The 15,346-nt window shown below is 34.6% G+C and overlaps 11 non-coding genes across 11 annotated transcripts; all 11 read left to right on the plus strand.

Moving 5' to 3' along the window:
• Positions 1-1,239: 1,239 nt before the first annotated feature.
• Positions 1,240-1,321, plus strand: TRNAS-GCU (transfer RNA serine (anticodon GCU)). The gene has a single exon. It is a non-coding gene; the product is annotated as a tRNA-Ser (tRNA).
• Positions 1,322-2,777: 1,456 nt separating this feature from the next.
• TRNAS-GCU (transfer RNA serine (anticodon GCU)) lies at positions 2,778-2,859 on the plus strand. The gene has a single exon. It is a non-coding gene; the product is annotated as a tRNA-Ser (tRNA).
• A 430-nt stretch (positions 2,860-3,289) lies between these two features.
• TRNAS-GCU (transfer RNA serine (anticodon GCU)) lies at positions 3,290-3,371 on the plus strand. Its single transcript has one exon. It is a non-coding gene; the product is annotated as a tRNA-Ser (tRNA).
• A 2,067-nt stretch (positions 3,372-5,438) lies between these two features.
• Positions 5,439-5,520, plus strand: TRNAS-GCU (transfer RNA serine (anticodon GCU)). The gene has a single exon. It is a non-coding gene; the product is annotated as a tRNA-Ser (tRNA).
• Positions 5,521-6,462: 942 nt separating this feature from the next.
• TRNAS-GCU (transfer RNA serine (anticodon GCU)) lies at positions 6,463-6,550 on the plus strand. Its single transcript has one exon. It is a non-coding gene; the product is annotated as a tRNA-Ser (tRNA).
• Positions 6,551-8,618: 2,068 nt separating this feature from the next.
• TRNAS-GCU (transfer RNA serine (anticodon GCU)) lies at positions 8,619-8,700 on the plus strand. Its single transcript has one exon. It is a non-coding gene; the product is annotated as a tRNA-Ser (tRNA).
• Positions 8,701-9,642: 942 nt separating this feature from the next.
• On the plus strand, positions 9,643-9,724 carry TRNAS-GCU (transfer RNA serine (anticodon GCU)). The gene has a single exon. It is a non-coding gene; the product is annotated as a tRNA-Ser (tRNA).
• Positions 9,725-11,279: 1,555 nt separating this feature from the next.
• TRNAS-GCU (transfer RNA serine (anticodon GCU)) lies at positions 11,280-11,361 on the plus strand. Its single transcript has one exon. It is a non-coding gene; the product is annotated as a tRNA-Ser (tRNA).
• Positions 11,362-12,406: 1,045 nt separating this feature from the next.
• Positions 12,407-12,488, plus strand: TRNAS-GCU (transfer RNA serine (anticodon GCU)). The gene has a single exon. It is a non-coding gene; the product is annotated as a tRNA-Ser (tRNA).
• A 944-nt stretch (positions 12,489-13,432) lies between these two features.
• TRNAS-GCU (transfer RNA serine (anticodon GCU)) lies at positions 13,433-13,514 on the plus strand. The gene has a single exon. It is a non-coding gene; the product is annotated as a tRNA-Ser (tRNA).
• Positions 13,515-14,457: 943 nt separating this feature from the next.
• On the plus strand, positions 14,458-14,539 carry TRNAS-GCU (transfer RNA serine (anticodon GCU)). Its single transcript has one exon. It is a non-coding gene; the product is annotated as a tRNA-Ser (tRNA).
• Positions 14,540-15,346: the final 807 nt, after the last annotated feature.

The following is a 15,346-nucleotide window of genomic DNA, read 5'->3' on the forward strand; positions in this document are numbered from 1 at the left end:
GTCGTTTGTGATGGATCAACATGATGGTGTAGTAGTTCACAAATATAAGTTACGTTTAAAGTAAAATAAATGTTCTTTAAGCAAAGGCTCACTTGAAAGTGGACTTACTAACAAGCCTGTGATATTGCTGAGAACACAACCAACAATGTGTAAAGAAATGATTTAAAATATGACAAGTGGTGTCAGACAACACTTCTTTATATTTGCCAGAAAGACGAGGTGGCCGAGTGGTTTAGGCGATGGACTGCTAATCCATTGTCCTCTGCACGCATGGGTTCAAATCCCATCTTTATCGGTTTGGAATTGAATGCTTTGAAATGGAATTTAACAAATAATGCTTTATAAGTGAAGTGACACTCAAATGTCAAAAATAAACTAATTCAATTAAGAAATCTACTTCAATGAACAATGCTTTTCATTAAAGACATACATAGCACACATTTAGTGAAAATCTACCATTACTGTTATAGTAGAAGTCATGTCATTGGCCAGATGTGTATGTTATGATTTTTTGTCATTTGTGATGGATCAACATGCTGGTGTAGTAGTTCACAAATATATGTTATGTTTAAAGTAAAATAAATGTTCCTTAAGCAAAGGCTCACTTGAAAGTGGAATTGCTAACAAGCCTGTGATATTGCTGAGAACACAACCAACAATGTACAAAGAATTGATTTAAAATATGACAAGTGGTGTCAGAAAACCCTTCTTTATTTGTGCCAGAAAGACGAGGTGGCCGAGTGGTTAAGGCGATGAACTGCTAATCCATTGTGCTCTGCACGCATGGATTCAAATCCCATCCTTGTCGGTTTGGAATTATATGCTTGGAAATGGAATTTTACAAATAATGCTTCATAAGTGAAGCTCACACTCAAAAGTCAAAAATAAACTAATTCAATTAAGAAATCTACTTCAATGAACAATGCTTTTCATTAAAGACATACATAGCACACATTTAGTGAAAATCTACCATTACTGTTATAGTAGAAGTCATGTCATTGGCCAGATGTGTATGTTATGATTTTTTGTCATTTGTGATGGATCAACATGATGGTGCAGTAGTTCACAAATATAGGTTACATTTCAAGTATATTAAATGTTCTTTAAGCAAAGGCTCACTTGAAAGTGGACTTGCTAACAAGCCTGTGATATTGATGAGAACACAACCAACAAAGTATAAAGAATTGATTTAAAATATGACAAGTGTTGTCCGAAAACCCTTCTTTTTTGTGCCAGAAAGACGAGGTGGCCGAGTGGTTAAGGCGATGGACTGCTAATCCATTGTGCTCTGCACGCATGAGTTCAAATCCCATCCTTGTCGGTTTGGAATTGTATGCTTGGAAATGGGATTTTACAAATAATGCTTCATAAGTGAAGTGACACTCAAATGTCAAAAATAAACTAATTCAATTAAGAAATCTTCTTCAATGAACAATGCTTTTCATTAAAGACATACATAGAACACATTAAGTGAAAATCTACCATTACTGTTATAGTAGAAGTCATGTCATTGGCCAGTTGTGTATGTTATGATTTTTTGTCGTTTGTGATAGATCAACATGCTGGTGTAGTAGTTCACAAATATAGGTTATGTTTAAATAAAATAAATGTTCTTTAAGCAAAGGCTCACTTGAAAGTGGAATTGCTAACAAGCCTGTGATATTGCTGAGAACACAACCAACAATGTATAAAGAATTGATTTAAAATATGACAAGTGGTGTCAGAAAACACTTCTTTATTAGAGCCAGAAAGACGAGGTGGCCGAGTGGTTAAGGCGATGGACTGCTAATCCATTGTGCTCTGCACGCATGGATTCAAATCCCATCTTTATCGGTTTGGAATTGAATGCTTTGAAATGGAATTTAACAAATAATGCTTTATAAGTGAAGTGACACTCAAATGTCAAAAATAAACTAATTCAATTAAGAAATCTACTTCAATGAACAATGCTTTTCATTAAAGACATACATAGCACACATTTAGTGAAAATCTACCATTACTGTTATAGTAGAAGTCATGTCATTGGCCAGATGTGTATGTTATGATTTTTTGTCATTTGTGATGGATCAACATGCTGGTGTAGTAGTTCACAAATATAGGTTATGTTTAAAGTAAAATAAATGTTCCTTAAGCAAAGGCTCACTTGAAAGTGGAATTGCTAACAAGCCTGTGATATTGCTGAGAACACAACCAACAATGTACAAAGAATTGATTTAAAATATGACAAGTGGTGTCAGAAAAACCTTCTTTATTTGTGCCAGAAAGACGAGGTGGCCGAGTGGTTAAGGCGATGAACTGCTAATCCATTGTGCTCTGCACGCATGGATTCAAATCCCATCCTTGTCGGTTTGGAATTATATGCTTGGAAATGGAATTTTACAAATAATGCTTCATAAGTGAAGCTCACACTCAAAAGTCAAAAATAAACTAATTCAATTAAGAAATCTACTTCAATGAACAATGCTTTTCATTAAAGACATACATAGCACACATTTAGTGAAAATCTACCATTACTGTTATAGTAGAAGTCATGTCATTGGCCAGATGTGTATGTTATGATTTTTTGTCATTTGTGATGGATCAACATGATGGGGCAGTAGTTCACAAATATAGGTTACATTTCAAGTATATTAAATGTTCTTTAAGCAAAGGCTCACTTGAAAGTGGACTTGCTAACAAGCCTGTGATATTGATGAGAACACAACCAACAAAGTATAAAGAATTGATTTAAAATATGACAAGTGTTGTCCGAAAACCCTTCTTTTTTGTGCCAGAAAGACGAGGTGGCCGAGTGGTTAAGGCGATGGACTGCTAATCCATTGTGCTCTGCACGCATGAGTTCAAATCCCATCCTTGTCGGTTTGGAATTGTATGCTTGGAAATGGGATTTTACAAATAATGCTTCATAAGTGAAGTGACACTCAAATGTCAAAAATAAACTAATTCAATTAAGAAATCTTCTTCAATGAACAATGCTTTTCATTAAAGACATACATAGAACACATTAAGTGAAAATCTACCATTACTGTTATAGTAGAAGTCATGTCATTGGCCAGTTGTGTATGTTATGATTTTTTGTCGTTTGTGATAGATCAACATGCTGGTGTAGTAGTTCACAAATATAGGTTATGTTTAAATAAAATAAATGTTCTTTAAGCAAAGGCTCACTTGAAAGTGGAATTGCTAACAAGCCTGTGATATTGCTGAGAACACAACCAACAATGTATAAAGAATTGATTTAAAATATGACAAGTGGTGTCAGAAAACACTTCTTTATTTGTGCCAGAAAGACGAGGTGGCCGAGTGGTTAAGGCGATGGACTGCTAATCCATTGTGCTCTGCACGCATGGGTTCAAATCCCATCCTCGTCGGTTTGGAATTGTTTGCTTGGAAATGGAATTTTGCAAATAATGCTTCATAAGTGAAGCTGACACTCAAAAGTCAAAAATAAACTAATTCAATTAAGAAATCTACTTCAATGAACAATGCTTTTCATTAAAGACATACATAGAACACATTTAGTGAAAATCTACCATTACTGTTATAGGAGTAGTCATGTCATTGGCCAGATGTGTATGTTATGATTTTTTGTCGTTTGTGATGGATCAACATGATGGTGTAGTAGTTCACAAATATAGGTTACGTTTAAAGTAAAATAAATGTTTTTTAAGCAAAGGCTCACTTGAAAGTGGACTTGCTAACAAGCCTGTGATATTGATGAGAACACAACCAATAATGTATAAATAATTGATTTAAAACAAGACAAGTGGTGTCAGAAAACCCTTCTTTATTTGTGCCAGAAAGACGAGGTGGCCGAGTGGTTAAGGCGATGGACTTCACTTCACTTATAAAACATTATTTGCAAAAATTCCATTTCCTAGCAAACAATTCCAAACCGATAAGGATGGGATTTGAACCCATGCATGCAGAGCACAATCCATTGTGCTCTGCATCCATGTGTTCAAATCCCATCCTCGTCGGTTTGGAATTATTTGCTTGGAAATGGAATTTTTGCAAATAATGCTTCATAAGTGAAGCAGACACTCAAATGTCAAAAATAAACTAGTTCAATTAAGAAATCTACTTCAATGAACAATGCTTTTCATTAAAGACATACATAGAACACATTTAGTGAAAATCTACCATTACTGTTATAGTAGTCGTCATGTCATTGGCCAGATTTGTATGTTATGATTTTTGTCGTTTGTGATGGATCAACATGATGGTGTAGTAGTTCACAAATATAAGTTACGTTTAAAGTAAAATAAATGTTCTTTAAGCAAAGGCTCACTTGAAAGTGGACTTACTAACAAGCCTGTGATATTGCTGAGAACACAACCAACAATGTGTAAAGAAATGATTTAAAATATGACAAGTGGTGTCAGACAACACTTCTTTATATTTGCCAGAAAGACGAGGTGGCCGAGTGGTTTAGGCGATGGACTGCTAATCCATTGTCCTCTGCACGCATGGGTTCAAATCCCATCTTTATCGGTTTGGAATTGAATGCTTTGAAATGGAATTTAACAAATAATGCTTTATAAGTGAAGTGACACTCAAATGTCAAAAATAAACTAATTCAATTAAGAAATCTACTTCAATGAACAATGCTTTTCATTAAAGACATACATAGCACACATTTAGTGAAAATCTACCATTACTGTTATAGTAGAAGTCATGTCATTGGCCAGATGTGTATGTTATGATTTTTTGTCATTTGTGATGGATCAACATGCTGGTGTAGTAGTTCACAAATATATGTTATGTTTAAAGTAAAATAAATGTTCCTTAAGCAAAGGCTCACTTGAAAGTGGAATTGCTAACAAGCCTGTGATATTGCTGAGAACACAACCAACAATGTACAAAGAATTGATTTAAAATATGACAAGTGGTGTCAGAAAACCCTTCTTTATTTGTGCCAGAAAGACGAGGTGGCCGAGTGGTTAAGGCGATGAACTGCTAATCCATTGTGCTCTGCACGCATGGATTCAAATCCCATCCTTGTCGGTTTGGAATTATATGCTTGGAAATGGAATTTTACAAATAATGCTTCATAAGTGAAGCTCACACTCAAAAGTCAAAAATAAACTAATTCAATTAAGAAATCTACTTCAATGAACAATGCTTTTCATTAAAGACATACATAGCACACATTTAGTGAAAATCTACCATTACTGTTATAGTAGAAGTCATGTCATTGGCCAGATGTGTATGTTATGATTTTTTGTCATTTGTGATGGATCAACATGATGGTGCAGTAGTTCACAAATATAGGTTACATTTCAAGTATATTAAATGTTCTTTAAGCAAAGGCTCACTTGAAAGTGGACTTGCTAACAAGCCTGTGATATTGATGAGAACACAACCAACAAAGTATAAAGAATTGATTTAAAATATGACAAGTGTTGTCCGAAAACCCTTCTTTTTTGTGCCAGAAAGACGAGGTGGCCGAGTGGTTAAGGCGATGGACTGCTAATCCATTGTGCTCTGCACGCATGAGTTCAAATCCCATCCTTGTCGGTTTGGAATTGTATGCTTGGAAATGGGATTTTACAAATAATGCTTCATAAGTGAAGTGACACTCAAATGTCAAAAATAAACTAATTCAATTAAGAAATCTTCTTCAATGAACAATGCTTTTCATTAAAGACATACATAGAACACATTAAGTGAAAATCTACCATTACTGTTATAGTAGAAGTCATGTCATTGGCCAGTTGTGTATGTTATGATTTTTTGTCGTTTGTGATAGATCAACATGCTGGTGTAGTAGTTCACAAATATAGGTTATGTTTAAATAAAATAAATGTTCTTTAAGCAAAGGCTCACTTGAAAGTGGAATTGCTAACAAGCCTGTGATATTGCTGAGAACACAACCAACAATGTATAAAGAATTGATTTAAAATATGACAAGTGGTGTCAGAAAACACTTCTTTATTTGAGCCAGAAAGACGAGGTGGCCGAGTGGTTAAGGCGATGGACTGCTAATCCATTGTGCTCTGCACGCATGGATTCAAATCCCATCCTTGTCGGTTTGGAATTATATGCTTGGAAATGAAATTTTACAAATAATGCTTCATAAGTGAAGTGACACTCAAATGTCAAAAATAAACTAATTCAATTAAGAAATCTAGTTCAATGAACAATGCTTTTCATTAAAGACATATATAGCACACATTTAGCGAAAATCTACCATTACTGTTATAGTAGAAGTCATGTCATTGGCCAGATGTGTATGTTATGATTTTTTGTCATTTGTGATGGATCAACATGATGGTGCAGTAGTTCACAAATATAGGTTACATTTCAAGTAAAATAAATGTTCTTTAAGCAAAGGCTCACTTGAAAGTGGACTTGCTAACAAGCCTGTGATATTGATAAGAACACAACTAACAATGCATAAAGAATTGATTTAAAATATGACAAGTGGTGTCAGAAAACCCTTCTTTTTTGTGCCAGAAAGACGAGGTGGCCGAGTGGTTAAGGCGATGGACTGCTAATCCATTGTGCTCTGCACGCATGGGTTCAAAATCAAATCCCATCCTCGTCGGTTTGGAATTGTTTGCTTGGAAATGGAATTTTGCAAATAATGCTTCATAAGTGAAGCTGACACTCAAAAGTCAAAAATAAACTAATTCAATTAAGAAATCTACTTCAATGAACAATGCTTTTCATTAAAGACATACATAGAACACATTTAGTGAAAATCTACCATTACTGTTATAGGAGTAGTCATGTCATTGGCCAGATGTGTATGTTATGATTTTTTGTCGTTTGTGATGGATCAACATGATGGTGTAGTAGTTCACAAATATAGGTTACGTTTAAAGTAAAATAAATGTTTTTTAAGCAAAGGCTCACTTGAAAGTGGACTTGCTAACAAGCCTGTGATATTGATGAGAACACAACCAATAATGTATAAATAATTGATTTAAAACAAGACAAGTGGTGTCAGAAAACCCTTCTTTATTTGTGCCAGAAAGACGAGGTGGCCGAGTGGTTAAGGCGATGGACTTCACTTCACTTATAAAACATTATTTGCAAAAATTCCATTTCCTAGCAAACAATTCCAAACCGATAAGGATGGGATTTGAACCCATGCATGCAGAGCACAATCCATTGTGCTCTGCATCCATGTGTTCAAATCCCATCCTCGTCGGTTTGGAATTATTTGCTTGGAAATGGAATTTTTGCAAATAATGCTTCATAAGTGAAGCAGACACTCAAATGTCAAAAATAAACTAGTTCAATTAAGAAATCTACTTCAATGAACAATGCTTTTCATTAAAGACATACATAGAACACATTTAGTGAAAATCTACCATTACTGTTATAGTAGTCGTCATGTCATTGGCCAGATTTGTATGTTATGATTTTTTGTCGTTTGTGATGGATCAACATGATGGTGTAGTAGTTCACAAATATAAGTTACGTTTAAAGTAAAATAAATGTTCTTTAAGCAAAGGCTCACTTGAAAGTGGACTTACTAACAAGCCTGTGATATTGCTGAGAACACAACCAACAATGTGTAAAGAAATGATTTAAAATATGACAAGTGGTGTCAGACAACACTTCTTTATTTTTGCCAGAAAGACGAGGTGGCCGAGTGGTTTAGGCGATGGACTGCTAATCCATTGTCCTCTGCACGCATGGGTTCAAATCCCATCTTTATCGGTTTGGAATTGAATGCTTTGAAATGGAATTTAACAAATAATGCTTTATAAGTGAAGTGACACTCAAATGTCAAAAATAAACTAATTCAATTAAGAAATCTACTTCAATGAACAATGCTTTTCATTAAAGACATACATAGCACACATTTAGTGAAAATCTACCATTACTGTTATAGTAGAAGTCATGTCATTGGCCAGATGTGTATGTTATGATTTTTTGTCATTTGTGATGGATCAACATGCTGGTGTAGTAGTTCACAAATATAGGTTATGTTTAAAGTAAAATAAATGTTCCTTAAGCAAAGGCTCACTTGAAAGTGGAATTGCTAACAAGCCTGTGATATTGCTGAGAACACAACCAACAATGTACAAAGAATTGATTTAAAATATGACAAGTGGTGTCAGAAAAACCTTCTTTATTTGTGCCAGAAAGACGAGGTGGCCGAGTGGTTAAGGCGATGAACTGCTAATCCATTGTGCTCTGCACGCATGGATTCAAATCCCATCCTTGTCGGTTTGGAATTATATGCTTGGAAATGGAATTTTACAAATAATGCTTCATAAGTGAAGCTCACACTCAAAAGTCAAAAATAAACTAATTCAATTAAGAAATCTACTTCAATGAACAATGCTTTTCATTAAAGACATACATAGCACACATTTAGTGAAAATCTACCATTACTGTTATAGTAGAAGTCATGTCATGGGCCAGATGTGTATGTTATGATTTTTTGTCATTTGTGATGGATCAACATGATGGGGCAGTAGTTCACAAATATAGGTTACATTTCAAGTATATTAAATGTTCTTTAAGCAAAGGCTCACTTGAAAGTGGACTTGCTAACAAGCCTGTGATATTGATGAGAACACAACCAACAAAGTATAAAGAATTGATTTAAAATATGACAAGTGTTGTCCGAAAACCCTTCTTTTTTGTGCCAGAAAGACGAGGTGGCCGAGTGGTTAAGGCGATGGACTGCTAATCCATTGTGCTCTGCACGCATGAGTTCAAATCCCATCCTTGTCGGTTTGGAATTGTATGCTTGGAAATGGGATTTTACAAATAATGCTTCATAAGTGAAGTGACACTCAAATGTCAAAAATAAACTAATTCAATTAAGAAATCTTCTTCAATGAACAATGCTTTTCATTAAAGACATACATAGAACACATTAAGTGAAAATCTACCATTACTGTTATAGTAGAAGTCATGTCATTGGCCAGTTGTGTATGTTATGATTTTTTGTCGTTTGTGATAGATCAACATGCTGGTGTAGTAGTTCACAAATATAGGTTATGTTTAAATAAAATAAATGTTCTTTAAGCAAAGGCTCACTTGAAAGTGGAATTGCTAACAAGCCTGTGATATTGCTGAGAACACAACCAACAATGTATAAAGAATTGATTTAAAATATGACAAGTGGTGTCAGAAAACACTTCTTTATTTGTGCCAGAGAGACGAGGTGGCCGAGTGGTTAAGGCGATGGACTGCTAATCCATTGTGCTCTGCACGCATGGATTCAAATCCCATCCTTGTCGGTTTGGAATTATATGCTTGGAAATGAAATTTTACAAATAATGCTTCATAAGTGAAGTGACACTCAAATGTCAAAAATAAACTAATTCAATTAAGAAATCTAGTTCAATGAACAATGCTTTTCATTAAAGACATACATAGCACACATTTAGCGAAAATCTACCATTACTGTTATAGTAGAAGTCATGTCATTGGCCAGATGTGTATGTTATGATTTTTTGTCATTTGTGATGGATCAACATGATGGTGCAGTAGTTCACAAATATAGGTTACATTTCAAGTAAAATAAATGTTCTTTAAGCAAAGGCTCACTTGAAAGTGGACTTGCTAACAAGCCTGTGATATTGATAAGAACACAACTAACAATGCATAAAGAATTGATTTAAAATATGACAAGTGGTGTCAGAAAACCCTTCTTTTTTGTGCCAGAAAGACGAGGTGGCCGAGTGGTTAAGGCGATGGACTGCTAATCCATTGTGCTCTGCACACATGGGTTCAAATCCCATCCTCGTCGGTTTGGAATTGTTTGCTTGGAAATGGAATTTTGCAAATAATGCTTCATAAGTGAAGCTGACACTCAAAAGTCAAAAATAAACTAATTCAATTAAGAAATCTACTTCAATGAACAATGCTTTTCATTAAAGACATACATAGAACACATTTAGTGAAAATCTACCATTACTGTTATAGGAGTAGTCATGTCATTGGCCAGATGTGTATGTTATGATTTTTTGTCGTTTGTGATGGATCAACATGATGGTGTAGTAGTTCACAAATATAGGTTACGTTTAAAGTAAAATAAATGTTTTTTAAGCAAAGGCTCACTTGAAAGTGGACTTGCTAACAAGCCTGTGATATTGATGAGAACACAACCAATAATGTATAAATAATTGATTTAAAACAAGACAAGTGGTGTCAGAAAACCCTTCTTTATTTGTGCCAGAAAGACGAGGTGGCCGAGTGGTTAAGGCGATGGACTTCACTTCACTTATAAAACATTATTTGCAAAAATTCCATTTCCTAGCAAACAATTCCAAACCGATAAGGATGGGATTTGAACCCATGCATGCAGAGCACAATCCATTGTGCTCTGCATCCATGTGTTCAAATCCCATCTTTATCGGTTTGGAATTGAATGCTTTGAAATGGAATTTTTGCAAATAATGCTTCATAAGTGAAGTGACACTCAAATGTCAAAAATAAACTAATTCAATTAAGAAATCTACTTCAATGAACAATGCTTTTCATTAAAGACATACATAGCACACATTTAGTGAAAATCTACCATTACTGTTATAGTAGAAGTCATGTCATTGGCCAGATGTGTATGTTATGATTTTTTGTCATTTGTGATGGATCAACATGCTGGTGTAGTAGTTCACAAATATAGGTTATGTTTAAAGTAAAATAAATGTTCCTTAAGCAAAGGCTCACTTGAAAGTGGAATTGCTAACAAGCCTGTGATATTGCTGAGAACACAACCAACAATGTACAAAGAATTGATTTAAAATATGACAAGTGGTGTCAGAAAACCCTTCTTTATTTGTGCCAGAAAGACGAGGTGGCCGAGTGGTTAAGGCGATGAACTGCTAATCCATTGTGCTCTGCACGCATGGATTCAAATCCCATCCTTGTCGGTTTGGAATTATATGCTTGGAAATGGAATTTTACAAATAATGCTTTATAAGTGAAGTGACACTCAAATGTCAAAAATAAACTAATTCAATTATGAAATCTACTTCAATGAACAATGCTTTTCATTAAAGACATACATAGCACACATTTAGTGAAAATCTACGTTTACTGTTATAGTAGAAGTCATGTCATTGGCCAGATGTGTATGTTATGATTTTTTGTCATTTGTGATGGATCAACATGATGGTGCAGTAGTTCACAAATATAGGTTACATTTCAAGTATATTAAATGTTCTTTAAGCAAAGGCTCACTTGAAAGTGGAATTGCTAACAAGCCTGTGATATTGATGAGAACACAACCAATAATGTATAAATAATTGATTTAAAACAAGACAAGTGGTGTCAGAAAAACCCTTCTTTATTTGTGCCAGAATGACGAGGTGGCCGAGTGGTTAAGGCGATGGACTGCTAATCCATTGTGCTCTGCACGCATGAGTTCAAATCCCATCCTTGTCGGTTTGGAATTGTATGCTTGGAAATGGGATTTTACAAATAATGCTTCATAAGTGAAGTGACACTCAAATGTCAAAAATAAACTAATTCAATTAAGAAATCTTCTTCAATGAACAATGCTTTTCATTAAAGACATACATAGAACACATTAAGTGAAAATCTACCATTACTGTTATAGTAGAAGTCATGTCATTGGCCAGATGTGTATGTTATGATTTTTTGTCGTTTGTGATGGATCAACATGCTGGTGTAGTAGTTCACAAATATAGGTTACGTTTAAAGTAAAATAAATGTTTTTTAAGCAAAGGCTCACTTGAAAGTGGACTTGCTAACAAGCCTGTGATATTGATGAGAACACAACCAATAATGTATAAATAATTGATTTAAAACAAGACAAGTGGTGTCAGAAAACCCTTCTTTATTTGTGCCAGAATGACGAGGTGGCCGAGTGGTTAAGGTGATGAACTTCACTTCACTTCACATATGAAGCATTATTTGCAAAAATTCCATTTCCAAGCAAACAATTCCAAACCAACGAGGATGGGATTTGAACCCATGCATGCAGAGCACAATCCATTGTGCTCTCCATGCATGGGTTCAAATCCCATCCTCGTCGGTTTGGAATTATTTGCTTGGAAATGGAATTTTTGCAAATAATGCTTCTTAAGTGAAGCTGACACTCAAATGTCAAAAATATACTAGTTCAATTAAGAAATCTACTTCAATGAACAATGCTTTTCATTAAAGACATTCATAGCACACATTTAGGGAAAAACTACCATTACTGTTATAGTAGAAGTCATGTCATTGGCCAGATTTGTAAGTTATGATTTTTTGTCATTTGTGATGGATCAACATGATGGTGCAGTAGTTCACAAATATAGGTTACATTTCAAGTATATTAAATGTTCTTTAAGCAAAGGCTCACTTGAAAGTGGACTTGCTAACAAGCCTGTGATATTGATGAGAACACAACCAACAAAGTATAAAGAATTGATTTAAAATATGACAAGTGTTGTCCGAAAACCCATCTTTTTTGTGCCAGAAAGACGAGGTGGCCGAGTGGTTAAGGCGATGGACTGCTAATCCATTGTGCTCTGCACGCATGAGTTCAAATCCCATCCTTGTCGGTTTGGAATTGTATGCTTGGAAATGGGATTTTACAAATAATGCTTCATAAGTGAAGTGACACTCAAATGTCAAAAATAAACTAATTCAATTAAGAAATCTTCTTCAATGAACAATGCTTTTCATTAAAGACATACATAGAACACATTAAGTGAAAATCTACCATTACTGTTATAGTAGAAGTCATGTCATTGGCCAGATGTGTATGTTATGATTTTTTGTCGTTTGTGATGGATCAACATGCTGGTGTAGTAGTTCACAAATATAGGTTATGTTTAAATAAAGTAAATGTTCTTTAGGCAAAGGCTCACTTGAAAGTGGAATTGCTAACAAGCCTGTGATATTGATGAGAACACAACCAACAATGTATAAAGAATTGATTTAAAATATGACAAGTGGTGTCAGAAAACACTTCTTTATTTGTGCCAGAAAGACGAGGTGGCCGAGTGGTTAAGGCGATGGACTGCTAATCCATTGTGCTCTGCACGCATGGATTCAAATCCCATCCTTGTCGGTTTGGAATTATATGCTTGGAAATGGAATTTTACAAATAATGCTTCATAAGTGAAGCTCACACTCAAAAGTCAAAAATAAACTAATTCAATTAAGAAATCTACTTCAATGAACAATGCTTTTCATTAAAGACATACATAGCACACATTTAGTGAAAATCTACCATTACTGTTATAGTAGAAGTCATGTCATTGGCCAGATGTGTATGTTATGATTTTTTGTCATTTGTGATGGATCAACATGATGGTGCAGTAGTTCACAAATATAGGTTACATTTCAAGTATATTAAATGTTCTTTAAGCAAAGGCTCACTTGAAAGTGGACTTGCTAACAAGCCTGTGATATTGATGAGAACCACAACCAACAAAGTATAAAGAATTGATTTAAAATATGACAAGTGTTGTCCGAAAACCCTTCTTTTTTGTGCCAGAAAGACGAGGTGGCCGAGTGGTTAAGGCGATGGACTGCTAATCCATTGTGCTCTGCACGCATGAGTTCAAATCCCATCCTTGTCGGTTTGGAATTGTATGCTTGGAAATGGGATTTTACAAATAATGCTTCATAAGTGAAGTGACACTCAAATGTCAAAAATAAACTAATTCAATTAAGAAATCTTCTTCAATGAACAATGCTTTTCATTAAAGACATACATAGAACACATTAAGTGAAAATCTACCATTACTGTTATAGTAGAAGTCATGTCATTGGCCAGATATGTATGTTATGATTTTTTGTCGTTTGTGATGGATCAACATGCTGGTGTAGTAGTTCACAAATATAGGTTATGTTTAAATAAAATAAATGTTCTTTAAGCAAAGGCTCACTTGAAAGTGGAATTGCTAACAAGCCTGTGATATTGATGAGAACACAACCAACAATGTATAAAGAATTGATTTAAAATATGACAAGTGGTGTCAGAAAACACTTCATTATTTGTGCAAGAAAGACGAGGTGGCCGAGTGGTTAAGGCGATGGACTGCTAATCCATTGTGCTCTGCACGCATGGATTCAAATCCCATCCTTGTCGGTTTGGAATTATATGCTTGGAAATGGAATTTTACAAATAATGCTTCATAAGTGAAGCTCACACTCAAAAGTCAAAAATAAACTAATTCAATTAAGAAATCTACTTCAATGAACAATGCTTTTCATTAAAGACATACATAGCACACATTTAGTGAAAATCTACCATTACTGTTATAGTAGAAGTCATGTCATTGGCCAGATGTGTATGTTATGATTTTTTGTCATTTGTGATGGATCAACATGATGGTGCAGTAGTTCACAAATATAGGTTACATTTCAAGTATATTAAATGTTCTTTAAGCAAAGGCTCACTTGAAAGTGGACTTGCTAACAAGCCTGTGATATTGATGAGAACACAACCAACAAAGTATAAAGAATTGATTTAAAATATGACAAGTGTTGTCCGAAAACCCTTCTTTTTTGTGCCAGAAAGACGAGGTGGCCGAGTGGTTAAGGCGATGGACTGCTAATCCATTGTGCTCTGCACGCATGAGTTCAAATCCCATCCTTGTCGGTTTGGAATTGTATGCTTGGAAATGGGATTTTACAAATAATGCTTCATAAGTGAAGTGACACTCAAATGTCAAAAATAAACTAATTCAATTAAGAAATCTTCTTCAATGAACAATGCTTTTCATTAAAGACATACATAGAACACATTAAGTGAAAATCTACCATTACTGTTATAGTAGAAGTCATGTCATTGGCCAGATGTGTATGTTATGATTTTTTGTCGTTTGTGATAGATCAACATGCTGGTGTAGTAGTTCACAAATATAGGTTATGTTTAAATAAAATAAATGTTCTTTAAGCAAAGGCTCACTTGAAAGTGGAATTGCTAACAAGCCTGTGATATTGCTGAGAACACAACCAACAATGTATAAAGAATTGATTTAAAATATGACAAGTGGTGTCAGAAAATACTTCTTTATTTGTGCCAGAAAGACGAGGTGGCCGAGTGGTTAAGGCGATGGACTGCTAATCCATTGTGCTCTGCACGCATGGATTCAAATCCCATCCTTGTCGGTTTGGAATTATATGCTTGGAAATGAAATTTTACAAATAATGCTTCATAAGTGAAGTGACACTCAAATGTCAAAAATAAACTAATTCAATTAAGAAATCTAGTTCAATGAACAATGCTTTTCATTAAAGACATACATAGCACACATTTAGCGAAAATCTACCATTACTGTTATAGTAGAAGTCATGTCATTGGCCAGATGTGTATGTTATGATTTTTTGTCATTTGTGATGGATCAACTTGATGGTGCAGTAGTTCACAAATATAGGTTACATTTCAAGTAAAATAAATGTTCTT

This window comes from Taudactylus pleione, unplaced genomic scaffold (genome assembly GCF_031769625.1).
Source record: "Taudactylus pleione unplaced genomic scaffold, aTauple2 ptg000619l, whole genome shotgun sequence".
Taxonomy (NCBI): Eukaryota; Metazoa; Chordata; class Amphibia; order Anura; family Myobatrachidae; genus Taudactylus; species Taudactylus pleione.